Below are 13185 nucleotides of genomic sequence, written 5' to 3'. Positions count from 1 at the left end.
GGGGAAAATAAAAGAGAGAGAGGGAAACAAACCATGAGAGACTTAAGGATGGAGAACAAACAGGGTTGCTGGAGGGAGGTGGGGGGATGGGCTAAATGGGTGATGGGCATTAAGGAGGGCACTTGGGATGAGCACGTGGTGTTATATGTAAGTGACCAATCACTGAATTCTCCTGAAACAGTGCACTTGTATATTAACTAACTGGAATTTAAATAAAAATTTGAAAAGAAAAATATTTAAATTGTAGTCACATAAACACTTTGGAAGGCAATTAAAACAACCTTAAGTTAGGGGCGCCTGACTGTCTCAGTAGAGCATGCGACTCTTGATCTCGGGCTTGTGAGTTCAAGCCCCACATCGGGCATGGAGCTTACTTCAGAACACAAACCCCTCAAGTGAGTGTACCTCTCAAGTGAGACCTCAAAACACAAACCTCTCAAGTGAGAGCACCAGGGCTCCCACTGGGTTTCTGTGCCTTGATTTCAGACTCCAGGGAACTGTGCGTCCAGAGGCCCCTCTAGACTCTGTCGTGAACCACCATGGGAAAAACGTCTTCCGCTAACCCTCGTACGAAGATGCCAGGCTGGACACCCCCAAGTAAGCCCGTCCTGGTACTTGCTCACTGGGAAGGCCTTAGACTGTGATGGCAGGTTTAATGACTCCCTTTTGAGATTCAGGGCTGTGCTGACATTGGGCCACGACCACGAGTGGTAGGGGCACCGCTCCTGGAGTTGCCTGCCAGCCCAGCACATCCCTCCCAAACACAACAGCTTGGGTAACATGCTTCGCGGGAAGGGAGGCCCGTGGAAGGGCTTCTGTTTTATGTGGATGAATATTGTAATAATGTATTTTGTATTCGTTCTTTGAACTTTCATTCCATGATTCATGAGTTCCTACACTTGCGGGGCAACTGAAAACTAAACCATGGCCCTTGGCTTCAAGAAGCTAGTAACTGATTACCATATAGTACAGGAAGAGCTTTATTATAGGCATGCACAAAGGGGCCTCTGGGACCAGGAGGAGGGGGGAGCTTGGGAACAGTCTGGGACAGCTGTGCACAGGGTTTGTGAGGAAGTGTTTTACTGGCGGAGAAAGATGTGGGAGGGGCAATAACTAGAGGAAGAAAAAAAGCCTATGTGGAGAATTTTCTAGCATTACACACCCATAGACGAAAACGAACAAGGTTAAATCCACTATGTGCCAACTATCCAACACTAACTTGTCTTCCCCCAATTAGGAAAGGAATAATAGGAAGACATGGAGTTTAGACCATTTTTTAAAAATAAAAAAATAAGACCTTATGAAATATTTCAAGCATATAGTTCACTACAGAACACAATTAATAGACACCTGTGCCCACTGCTGCCGTTGAACAAATGTTTTTGCTTTGCCACATTAGGTTCAAAATTTGTCTTTTTAAAAAAAATTTTTTTAAGTGTATTTACTTTGAGAGACAGTACAAGTGGGGCTGGAGGCAGAGAGAGAGAGAGAGAGAGAGAGAGAGAGAGAGAGAGAGAGAATCCCAAGCAGACTCCATGCTGCCGGCTGCAGAGCCTGACATGGGGCTCCAGCTCATGAACCGTGAGATCGTGATCTGACCTGAAAGTAAGAGTCAGATGCTGGGGCACCTGGGTGGCCCAGTCGGTTAAGCGTCTGACTTTGGCCCAGGCCATGATCTTGCAGTTGGTGAGTTCGAGCCCCACCTCCGGTTCTGTGCTGAGAACTTAGAACTTGGAGCCTGCTTTGGATTCTGTGTCTCCCTCTTTCTCTGCCCCTCCCCCACTTGTGCTCTGTCCCTGTCTCTCAAAAATGGACAAACATTGAAAAACACTTCTAAAAACTCAGACACTTAACTGAGCTACCCAGGCGTCCCAACCTTTTTTTTCTTTTTCTTTTTTTCTTAAATAAAAAGCACATTGCACATAAGGCCAACATACCTTTCTCTTCTCCCTCCTTTAGAAGTAACAGCTACGTCAGTATGAGCCTCTTTTTGTCAGCTTTTTGGTTGCCTTTCTTTCTTGTAAACCTAGCTACATGGCTTTAAAAACATTTTTATGTTCAGGACGCCTGGGTGACTCCGTCGGGTAGGTGTCCTCCTCTTTGGTTTCGGCTCAGGTCGTGATCTCACGGTCTCGTGGGTTCAAGCCCTGCGTTGGGCTCCTTGCTCTCCCTCTCTCTCTTCCCACCTCCCTCTCATGTTGTCTCTGTCTCTCTCAAAAATAATAAATAAACATGAAAATATTTTTAAAAATTTTACGTTCTCTTTTGTATGCTTTTCTAGGTGTCTATAGCAAGACGGTGGCGTTGGCTCATTCAAGCTTGTTGCTATAGGCAGATGTCGGCTCAGATTGTTAATGTCATTCAAATACTGCATTTCTCTTTACCGGTAAGCTCCTTTCTTTTTCAAATGTGCTTTGTTTTGTGCTCACGTCCTGCAGAGCAATTCCGGTGGCATCCATTAGCATAGGCTGAGACTCGCCACCAGCCGAGGGCAGGCCCAGATCTGCCGGCCAGGGCTGAGCGGGGTGCACTGTGCCCAGGAGAGGGATGCCATTCACTGGTTGCCGTCCTTTTTCGTGGGGTGGGTAAGAGAGTACTGTGACGAGACGAGCCTAAGATCTGAGCTACCGTCAGTGGGGAAGGCCACTGCCCCCCGCCTGGAGACCGAGGGCTCCTGAGACCACGAGGCCCCTCCAGCTGGCCAACTAGACCACCAGCCCCTCAGGAAAGCTGAGTTCCTGTTTGTCACCCCACACCTTTTAAATGCATGAGTCGCCTGCTCTCAGGAAGAATGTTCTAAACACACTGCCTCAGGATTGAGCTGCTGCTCCCATCCCCGCCAAAAACAAAAAAAAAAAAACACACAAGTACTGGAAAACCATCCCATAATCCACAGCCTTTACAGTAAAGCTTAAAAGAGCAGTCAACATAGGACCTGTGTGTCCTCACTCGTTCCCAACCCTCTGCTGAACACCATGTGAGGGTCATTTTTGATCTCTGTTGCTGACTGACCGTGGTAGTTGGTTTTCCATTTTGCTATCAGATGATCTTTGCAGCATTGGGCTCTGTTGATCAGTCTCTTCTTGAGATCTCTCGCGTTTTTTTTTTTTTTTTTTTTTTTTTAAGTTTATTCATTTATTTTCTGGCGGAGGGAGAGAGAGAATCCCACGCAGGCTCCACACTGTCAGCCCAGAGCCCAACACAGGGCTTGAACTCATGCACTGTGAGATCATGACCTGAGCTGAAACCAAGAGTCAGACGCTTACCCCACTGAGCTACCCAGGCGCCCCAAGATCTCTCACCTTCTATCCTCTTGCTTCTGCCTCTGGCTGATCGCTGTCTGCTGAGATACCACGCCCTGTTCCCCCGTTCACACCCTTGTTTACTCTAGTTCCTCAGTGCCTGTCCCGCCTCCTGGGCAGGTCTGTCTCCCAGCTTCCTCTCCCTCCCTCCTTCTCCCGCATCTGGCCAATATGCATGCAACTCCCACCTCAAAATCACAGGCACCTCAAATTTAGGACCTCCAAATCCATCACCCAGTTTCATCACCCGAAACTTGTGATTCCTCTCGTAATGCCTGTCCCATTCACTATCACAGACATTTCCCTGGCTACCCAAGTCGGGAATGCGGGCACAACCCGTAGCCTTCCTTACCCACCGCCACATGTCTGCAACTTCCGCGTGTGCTACCTCCTGCGCAGTTGACTCCCCGCGGCCCCAGCCTCCCCATTTCCCACCTAGGTGGTAACCTTGCTGATCTTGCACCGTCCAGGCACCGTCCAGGCAGGCCTTCCTCCAATCCGCCCTCTAGAGCGCAGCCTCGGGCCGTCTTTGTAACATCAACACGTGTTTTATGTTCCTCGAAAAGGAAACTGTTCCCCGAAACCTTTATGATAAATTCAAACTCTGAAGTATGGCATACATTCTACGATCCAACCCCCACTTATCCTGCGCTGTGCTTTTCTCTCCTGATTCACGCCCCTCCCGATACACACGTACTGCCATGGACTGAAGGTGTCCCCCATGAGATTTACGTTGAAATCCTAACCCCGAGGTGATGGTGTTAGGAGGTGGGGCCTTAGGTCATGAGGGTGGGGCCCTCAAAATGGGATCAGTGCCCTTATTAAAGAGACCCCAGAGAGCTCCCTGGCCCCTTCCATCGTGGAGGACACAGTGAAAAGTCAGCAGACTGCAACATGCAGGAGGGCCTCTCGCCGGAACTTGACCTCACTGGCATCCTGATCTTAAACTTCCAACCTACAGAACTATGAGAAGGAAGTTTCTGTTGCTTATAAGCCACCCGGTCTACGGTATTTTGTTAAAAGCCCCATCGACTGAGACACTCACCTTTGTCATGCTTCAGCCTTGTTGGATAATTATACTTCCTCCAATCTCTCTCTCCTGGCTTCTAGCCTGTGTACCTGCTGTTCCCTTTACCCAGGATTCCCCTTCATACCACACCGCCCCGACCTGTGCTGCCTAGCTAACTCTGGTTTCATCATCAGGATACAGCCTCGTTGTCACTAGTCAGGAAATGTTCAATAAGCTAATATTACGTGCCAGACAGAATGATGAGGACTAAGCGTTCAGACATGAGCCACTTCTCTCTGGGCCGAGGAGTGAGCCGGGGAGCTGCCTGAAGCCAGCATTCCCGGCTTGCCGTGCTAGTATTTGAAATGTTCTTCCCATCCTTAGACGTGTAAAATTGTAAGCGGAAGATCTACACCTGGTCAAAAAGGAAGTTCTCTCCGGTCAAAATTTATTCAAGAGAAAAACAGCAGGCACATCGTAGTGGAGAGACATTCTATGAACTACCAGACCAGTATTCTTCAAAACTGCCAAAGTCATCAAAAATAAGAAAGGTCTAAGAAATTGTCACAGTCAAGAGAGCCTAAGGAGACACGACGACTAAATGTCACATATCCTGCGTGGGATTCTGGGACAGAAAAGGACATTAGGATAAAAGAAAGGCTAAGGAAATCTGAATCAAGTGTGGGCTTTAGTTAATGATAATGTGTCAGCATTGGTTTATAGTTATGACAAATGTACTAAGATAAGATGTTAACAGTTGGGGAAGCATGTGGGGTATGTGGGGACTCTTAATCTCAGGGTCGTGGGTGTGAGCCCCATGTTGGGGGTAGAGATTACTTAAGTAAATTAATTAAAACTTGAAAAAAAACTATTCTAAAATAAAAAGCTTATATGTACATACACACATGTATGTGTGTGTGTGTGTGTGTGTGTGTGTGTGTGTGTAATAGTGCATTGGTAACTCTATGCTAAATCACTGAGATTTAGAGTCTCTCAGTGATTTAGCATAGAGTTACCAATGCACTATCATGCACTAGAATTTTTTTTTTTCTGGATCATACAACATAGAATTCATCAAAATCCCTGTGCTTTTAGGACAGTACTTTAACTGTAGCAATGCTCCAGTACTGATTACAGACCAGAAGTAAGAACGTGGGCTAAGGTCATGGAAAAAGTGCAAGGTGGTGTCAGAACAGATGGAACCTGTATACCTGGGGGAGTAACAGGCTCCGAAGCACGCCCCCTGGCGGCCTGACTTAGAACGGCAGACAAGATCTTTGTTGGAAGGCAGGCCAGGGACCTGGGAAGCCAGAGTGTGGGCAGGTTCTTCTGTAAGGATATTGAAATCATCAAGGATCATGTGGTGGAGAGAGTGACAATAATCAGGTTCTAATTTTTTTCAGTAGGGAGTGACCCAGGGAAGTCTGTAGGTGTCAGCAGCAAGGAGGGATGGCATGAGCTTCTAAACCCTAGGGTTTTAGGAAGGAAGCAGAGACAATTTTTTGCAGGTGACAATGAGGAGGAAGGAGGGCACCTTCCTCATCTCCAGGGTCAGTGATGAGAGAGGGAAACCAGCTAACACTTAAGATGTCTGCAAGGACAGGTATGATCTCAAGAGAGAGAAGGGTTTTCATTAGAGCAAATGCCGAAGGGAAGCAATTGAGGAAATAGGGGATATTTTACTAACAATGTGCCATAAATTCCGGGACAGTGCAGTTTCGGGGGAGAAGGGAGGGTGTGGAAGAGAGGCACTACAGAGCGGCACGGGGATAGCAAGTTTTCCTCTTCCAATACTGATGAAAACAGAGATGATTTGGCAAACATAAATATACTGAAACGCTATCTTCTAGATGAGAGAAACTTCCAGGCAATCACTGTGGCAGCATGAAGTTTGGATTGTTTAGCCATTTGTACAGGAATTTCCACCAAAAAGCACCACCACTCACATTGTGGTTTATGGGTCGAAATTCCTAATGGAATAAAACGTCAGGAGCACATGATTATTGGAATAAAATTCCATAGTTCTTCATTATTAGTCAGTTTCTCTTTGAGCAAACTGATTCAGAAAGTCAGATGATAGTCATTTGGGCAGTTTCCTTATATTGGGGGTATTTTGAATCATTCTATTGTCTACTTTTCTGTTATTCTTGATAAAAGTTAATAAAAGTTTTAATTAATTTTATATGTTTATGGCCTACCTGTGCCCCTGGAGGAAAATTACTTTCAGGAAAAGACTGTGCACCAGTACAGAAGAGAAGTACAGTGACTCTCTCTCTTACTGCTTCGAGTACACCGATAAATGTAATTTGACCACTTCTTTTCTGTTTTTATGGGCTGGAGTGGGTTTCAGTGAACATACGGCTTATTTGATCTGCAGATTAACCACATCCTTGAATCCTCTCTTCTCTTCTTCCTGTTGCCCCTTTAAGTAAACTTATTAGATTGGTAACATGAAGATGTGCCCTGCTGGTAGCCTAGTTTGGCTTTTTTTTTTTTATATAATTTTTAAATTTTATTTAAATCCAAGTTAGTTAACCTACAGTGTAGTAATGGTTTCAGGAATAGAATTTAGGGATTCATCACTTACATATAACACCCAGTGCTCATCCCAAAAGTGCCCTCCTTAATGCCCCTTGCCCATTTAGCCCATCCTCCTACCCAACGCCTCTCCAGAAACCCTCAGTTTGTTCTCTGTATTTAAGAGACTCTGATGGTTTGCCTCCCTCTCCCTTTTTATCTTATTTTTCCTTCCTTTCCCCTATTTCATCTGTTTTGTTTCTTAAATTCCACACCTGAGGGAAATCATGTGATACTTATCTTTCTCGGACTGATTGATTTCACTTAGCATAATATATCTCTAGTTGCATCCACATTGTAGCAAATGGCAAGATTTCATTAAAAAAAATTTTTTTTAACGTTTATTTATTTTTGCGACAGAGAGAGACAGAGCATGAACGGGGGAGGGTCAGAAAGAGAGGGAGACACAGAATCCGAAACAAGCTCCAGGCTCTGAGCAGTCAGCACAGAGCCCGACGCGGGGCTCGAAGTCACATACCGCGAGATCGTGACCTGAGCCGAAGTCGGACGCTTAACCGACTGAGCCACCCAGGTGCCCCAAGATTTCATTTTTTTTGATCACCGAGTAATATTCCATCGAATATATATACCTCATCTTCTTTATCCATTCATTGGTCGATGGACATTTGGACTCTTTCTATACTTTGGCTATTGTTGAAAGTGCCGCTGTAAACATTGGGGTGCACGTGCCCCTTCGAATCAGTATTTTTGTATCCTTTGTATAAATACCTAGGAGTGCAATTGCTGGGTTGTAGGGTAGTCTTAGTTTTAATTTTCTGAGGAACCTCCATACTGTTTTCCAGTTTGCATTCCCACCAGCACTGCGAAGGGATTCCCCTTTCTCTGCATCCTCACCAACATTTATTGTTTCCTGAATTGCTAATTTTCTTGTTTGACTTTAGTCGCCCTGCAAACAACTAAAACTCAAAGTCTATTTCATATGAACTGATAATGAACTCTGTTATAACTTTCTTTCCTCCAGTTCTGTCCCTCTTTCTGTCTGTCTCTCCCTCTGTCCCCACTCCATCTGTGCACAGGGTTGTACATTTGCCCCTCAGCACTGCCTCTCATTTCTGTTCTTAATGCGGTGTTCCAGAGTATTCCTTTTCTTTCTGGTGCATCTGAGGGTGAAGGAGACTTCCTTCTGTGTGCGTGTGTGTGTGTGTGTGTGTGTGTGTGTGTGTGTGTGTGTTTTAATGTAGAGGGAACATACTAATTAGTCAGGGAGGAAGCTGGCAAAGATACTAAGAGAAGTGACAGTGACACCATCATTAATTAAGGCAAAAAAAAAATGACATCTCAACAACATCCCTGTTATCCCCTCTCCTTTTCAGTAATGGATGTTTAAAGCAACAACTTTGGTTGGGGCACCTGTGTGGCTCAGTTGGTTGAGTGTCCAACTCTTGATTTCAGCTCAGATCATGATCTCATGGTTCGTGGGATCGAGCCCCATGTTGGGCTCTGTGCTAACAGCATGGAGCCTGCTTGGGATTCTCTCTGCCCCTCTGCTTGCGTGTGTGCTCTTTCTCTCTTTCTCTCAAAATAAATGATAACTTACAAAAAAAAACAGGTAATAACTTTGGTCAGTAAAGTTTTTGTTTCAAATCTATTTAGAAAGTTAAAGAACTCTCCGTGGTGAGATTAGGAGAGATACCTCTTCAGGTTTTTTGCATTTTCCAAATTCTTCATAATGAACACATGCTCCTTTTATAATCAAAGGAAAGCAGTTAAAAAAATTAAAAAAATTTTTTTAATGTTTATTCATTTTTGAGAGAGAGAGAGAGAGAGATAAAGCACAAGCAGGGGAGGGGCAGAGAGAGAGGGACACATAGAATCTGAAGCAGGCTCCAGGCTCTGAGCTGTCAGCACACGGGCTTGAACCCACGAACCGTGAGATCACGATTTGAGCTGAAGTCGGACACTTAACCAACTGAGCCACCCAGGCACCCCTGGAAAGCAGTCTAAGATGTTTATTTTTTTCTTTTGAGAGGGTGGGGGAGGGACAGAGAGAGAGGGAGACAGAATCCCAAGCAGGCTGCAAAGCTGTCAGTGCAGGGCCTAGGCGTGGGGCTTGAACTCACAAACCATGAGATCATGACCTGAGCTGAAACCAAGAGGCACCCCAAAGGAAGGCCGTTTTAAAAGCAACATAGTGTGTATAACTTCTTAAGATTTCTATGGAAAATATGATCTAAAATGAAACTGAAGCCATGTAAGGAGATTGGGCTGCTGAGATCCTCATCCCGATATGCTGATACTGTTAAAAAAGATAGAAGGGTGATTAAAATTACAGTGTTGATGGGGAGGGTGGTGAGGGGTGGAACGATACTTCATAGTTTTCCTTGCACGTAATGGCACAGGACACGTAGAGAGGCCAGCCTCTTAGAGTGATTGACGTGTTTCTGCTGAAGCAGGAAAGCCTTCGGATGGGTTTGCCAGAAAGATTTAGGCAAGCTGTATAAACTGCAAAAAGATCAAGGAAAGTGGAAAAAGAGAGAGGCTGGAAAGAAAACGGAGGAGAAGGAATTTCAGTTCTATTTTGCAATAGTTACATTGTAGCAAGGTGGGAGTATTAGAATCCCTAAGCAGGAAAGGAATAAACGACATTTGTCATGAGTTAGGGCATATTTATTATCAAAACAGATGTAATTTCCTAAATGTAACCATTGCGTTGATAGAGGAGAGTGGGATATGGCGGGATTATAAAATAACTCTCTTTTCCTCAGAACCGCACCTGCACAAACTCTACAGCTACACTTCGCTCCCCACCCCTGGGAGCGGATGAAATATCCAGTAGGGCTCATCACTTAACAATTTTCCTCCTTGGGGCGCTTGGGTGGCTCAGTTGGTTAAGCGTCTGACTCCTGATTTCGGCTCAGGTCATGATCTAACAGTTCAAGAGTTGGAGCCCTGCACTGGGCTCTATGCTGACAGTGTGGAGCCCACTTGGGATTCTCTCTTCTCTCTCTGCCCCTCCCCTGCTATGCGCCCATATGCGTTCTCTCGCTCGCTCGCTCTCAAAATAAATAAATGAACTTTAAAAAAAAATAATTTTCTCCTCCCTCTTAGATCATAAAACTCTCTGTTCACTTTTGGTTTAAAGATTCTCACTTTGGTAATTAAATGCATGGCCTGGATAATACTAAAACTCCTGAATTTAAGGTTCTCCCTTCCCCAGGTCAGATCTGCAAGGGAGGAGGAACCCTAGCTGGCAAGATCTTTCATTTCCCTCAGTGCTTCTCTCTTCTCTCTCTCTGCTTTCCTTGCTGTCATCTGACCTTCCTCTCATCCTCCGCTAAAATTTGGGCTGGAGTAAAGCCTGTTTCCAGTAGCTTCTTTCCAGGCTGTTATATGGACTGTTTTAAAAACGATTCCTAAAAGAACCACTTGTACACTGAGTATCTTCAGGGTTTTTTTGGGAGGGGGGGTGAGAGAGGAAGGGAGGGCATTCAGGTAGCATCGGCAATCGTCTTTCTGGCGTCTGGGACCGAACGTCGCACTTCTAGAATGGGATGTGCCAGGCTCTTAACTGAGAAATCCCCACAGCAGTGCATGGGTGCTTGGGACCACCTAAGCTGGAGGACCAGAGCTTCCTGCCCCACCTCCCGTACCTTGCTTGCTGTTGTATATTCCAGTATCCCCCAGAGAGGTGTTCTGGAGAGGCGGTTCACTGGCACTCAGCCTGGCTGGCACCTGCTGGGTGGGCAGAGCTCAGCTGATACAGAAGCTGAGGCCTGTCTAACGCCAGCTTGTTGGAAGGGGTGGTTGTGCTAACCGGGCAGGCCCGTTGCGCTTCCAGAAATTATGGGGTGAAGGGGCTGCGGCGCGTGGTGGTGCCACACGGGATTATCACAGGCGGGGGAGCTCCTTGGGGAAGGCGCATGAGGATTCAAGAACCCTGCCTTCCTGAGTCATCATCTCCCTGGCCGACACTTCAGTGAGATCTTCAGTGCCTCTTGGCCTGTTTTCTGATATGTAAGCCACGTTTTCTCTTTGTGTGCGCAAACTCCTCCAGAACATCTGTCAAATGCCTGGCTGACTACTCAGTTCATTGTGTTTCGAGCCCAGGCTACCTTTCTGGGGCTACCGATTCTTGTCAAACCACAAATTCCTATTCCCATGTCACTGTCACAATCAGGGGTTACTAAAATGTCCCCTGCTATCCTGTGTAGGCCTTCAAACACTCACTTGACATTAAAACAGTATGTTCATATTGAAATCACTGATTTGGACATGATGGGACTCAAACCCAAGTCTGAGAATGGTATGTCATTGGGATCAGCTGGGGAGATGTTTTTTTAAGTCCCCAAGTGTGCTCTTAGTTTTTTTTTTTTTTTAATTTTTTTTTTAATGTTTATTTATTTTTGAGACAGAGAGAGACAGAGCATGAACGGGGGAGGGGCAGAGAGAGAGGGAGACACAGAATTGGAAGCAGGCTCCAGGCTCTGAGCCATCAGCCCAGAGCCTGTTGCGGGGCTTGAACTCACGAACCATGAGATCGTGACCTGAGCTGAAGTCGGACGCTCAACCGACTGAGCCACCCAGGCGCCCCTGCTCTTAGTTTTTAAGAAGGTCCACGGATGCGTCTGGTGTGCCAAGGCTGGGAACCATTGAAAACATTTCTCCGTGGATCAAGCTGGCAACTTCTAGAAAAAGCCAACAAGGAGTATGGCTCCATCAGATATTGCTGGGACATGCATGAGACCAGGAGGGAGCACCCCCAAATAATTTGACAGCGTTGTAGGTAGTGTGGTTTCTTTCTCAGTGGTTTGTTAAGGCCAGACACTGTTCCAAACAGGGCAAGGGGGTTGGTGCGGAATAAGGATGTACTGAACCTTATAGTGGGAGAAGACAGGTAAACAGGTTAAAAATGCTCTAACACATGCTGAGTACCTACTAGGCCCTATGGATACCGAAGATGGACTGGCCAGCTCTGCTTGAAGTCTTCCAGGAAGCTATACAAAACTGGGGACTACTTAAATGGTATCTTAGAAAAAGGAATTCATCTCTTGGAAGCAGCTGGGCAAGAGGCAGGGAAGACCGTCCTGGGAAAAGAATGGAAATGAGGAAGAGTCAGGCCCATTGTTCCAGGAACTGTAAATACTTGCCAGCCTGGGGGTGGGGGCAGGATAGGCGGAAACTAGTGGATGGAGCAGGGGTTAGAAGTGGGTCAGGGGCCCGCCCACCCCCAGGAGTCTTGAATGTTAAGTACTTTTTGGGAATCTATTTTATGGAAATGGAAGGCTGCTGAGGAGTTTAGGCAAAGCAGTGACCTGAGGGAGCAATCTGCTGGAGAACCAGTTAGCAGGGCACCAGCAGAGGCAGGGAGAGGGTTGGGGGCTCTGGGGATAGCCCTGGGGGGGGAGCTTCAGCAGCCTTTAGACTGATGGGGGTTGACAAAGAGGCTGATGGGATGTCACTGGGAAGGGGAGGGAGAGGTTATAAAAAGACTTCGCAATTCCGGTCTAGGTCTCGGTGGCTGGGCGACAGGCGCCAGGTCCCCAGACAGGAGCAGTCCAGGAGGAGGACCACACTGGGTGGGGACGGTGAAGAGTCCAGCTTTGCGCTGAACTCTGGAAACACCAGCAATTTAAGGGAGGTCGAATCTGACAGGTGCAGCCAGAGGAATGGGAGAAAAACTAGCAGAATGAGAATCATAGAAGCCCAGAGAGGGGAACACTTCCAGGAAGGAGTCTGGAACCGAGTGAAACAGTGAGAAGTGAGTTGAAAGCTGTCAATCGCTCTGGCCTCGGGAAAGACCGAGGTACCTTCAGCAGAGACTGGGTGGACGGCCCGGGCTGGCCAGGGGTCTGGGGAGCCGGGGAGGGAGGCGGTGGGCTCTCTGGAAGACCAGGAGTGCAGATCCCACAGGCGCTCCACGGGGCTGACACCTCTCCTGTGGGTTCCCGAGGAAGGGGCTTGAGCAGGCCTTCGTTCGCAAGGCCTTAGAGATGTCTTCTGAAATTATAATTGGGTTTAAGTTACTCTGCGTACAATTTGATTACAATGGTGAATAGGGATTAGGAGTGAGTGAACGATAATCGGAAGAGTGACACCGACGAGGAAGAAAATACTGCCCGCGGCGCTGGTCAAATTGCACCCCTTTGGAGGCCAGAGGGAGGGGGCGGAGGGCCGCTGGGCGCGGTGATTCGCTGACCCTGCACCACACCCACCCGCCCGCGCGCGCCCCGCAGCCTTCGGGGCTGGCCCCCGCCCGCCGGGGGGGCGTGGCCACCTTCCGCCCCGCCCCGTCACCCGCGGCCACGTGATCTGTCAGTTCGCGTTGATGGAGGAAAA

Source organism: Prionailurus viverrinus, unplaced genomic scaffold, assembly GCF_022837055.1.
Source record: "Prionailurus viverrinus isolate Anna unplaced genomic scaffold, UM_Priviv_1.0 scaffold_33, whole genome shotgun sequence".
In the NCBI taxonomy this organism is placed as follows: Eukaryota; Metazoa; Chordata; class Mammalia; order Carnivora; family Felidae; genus Prionailurus; species Prionailurus viverrinus.
Note: the sequence above shows the minus strand (reverse complement) of the source record.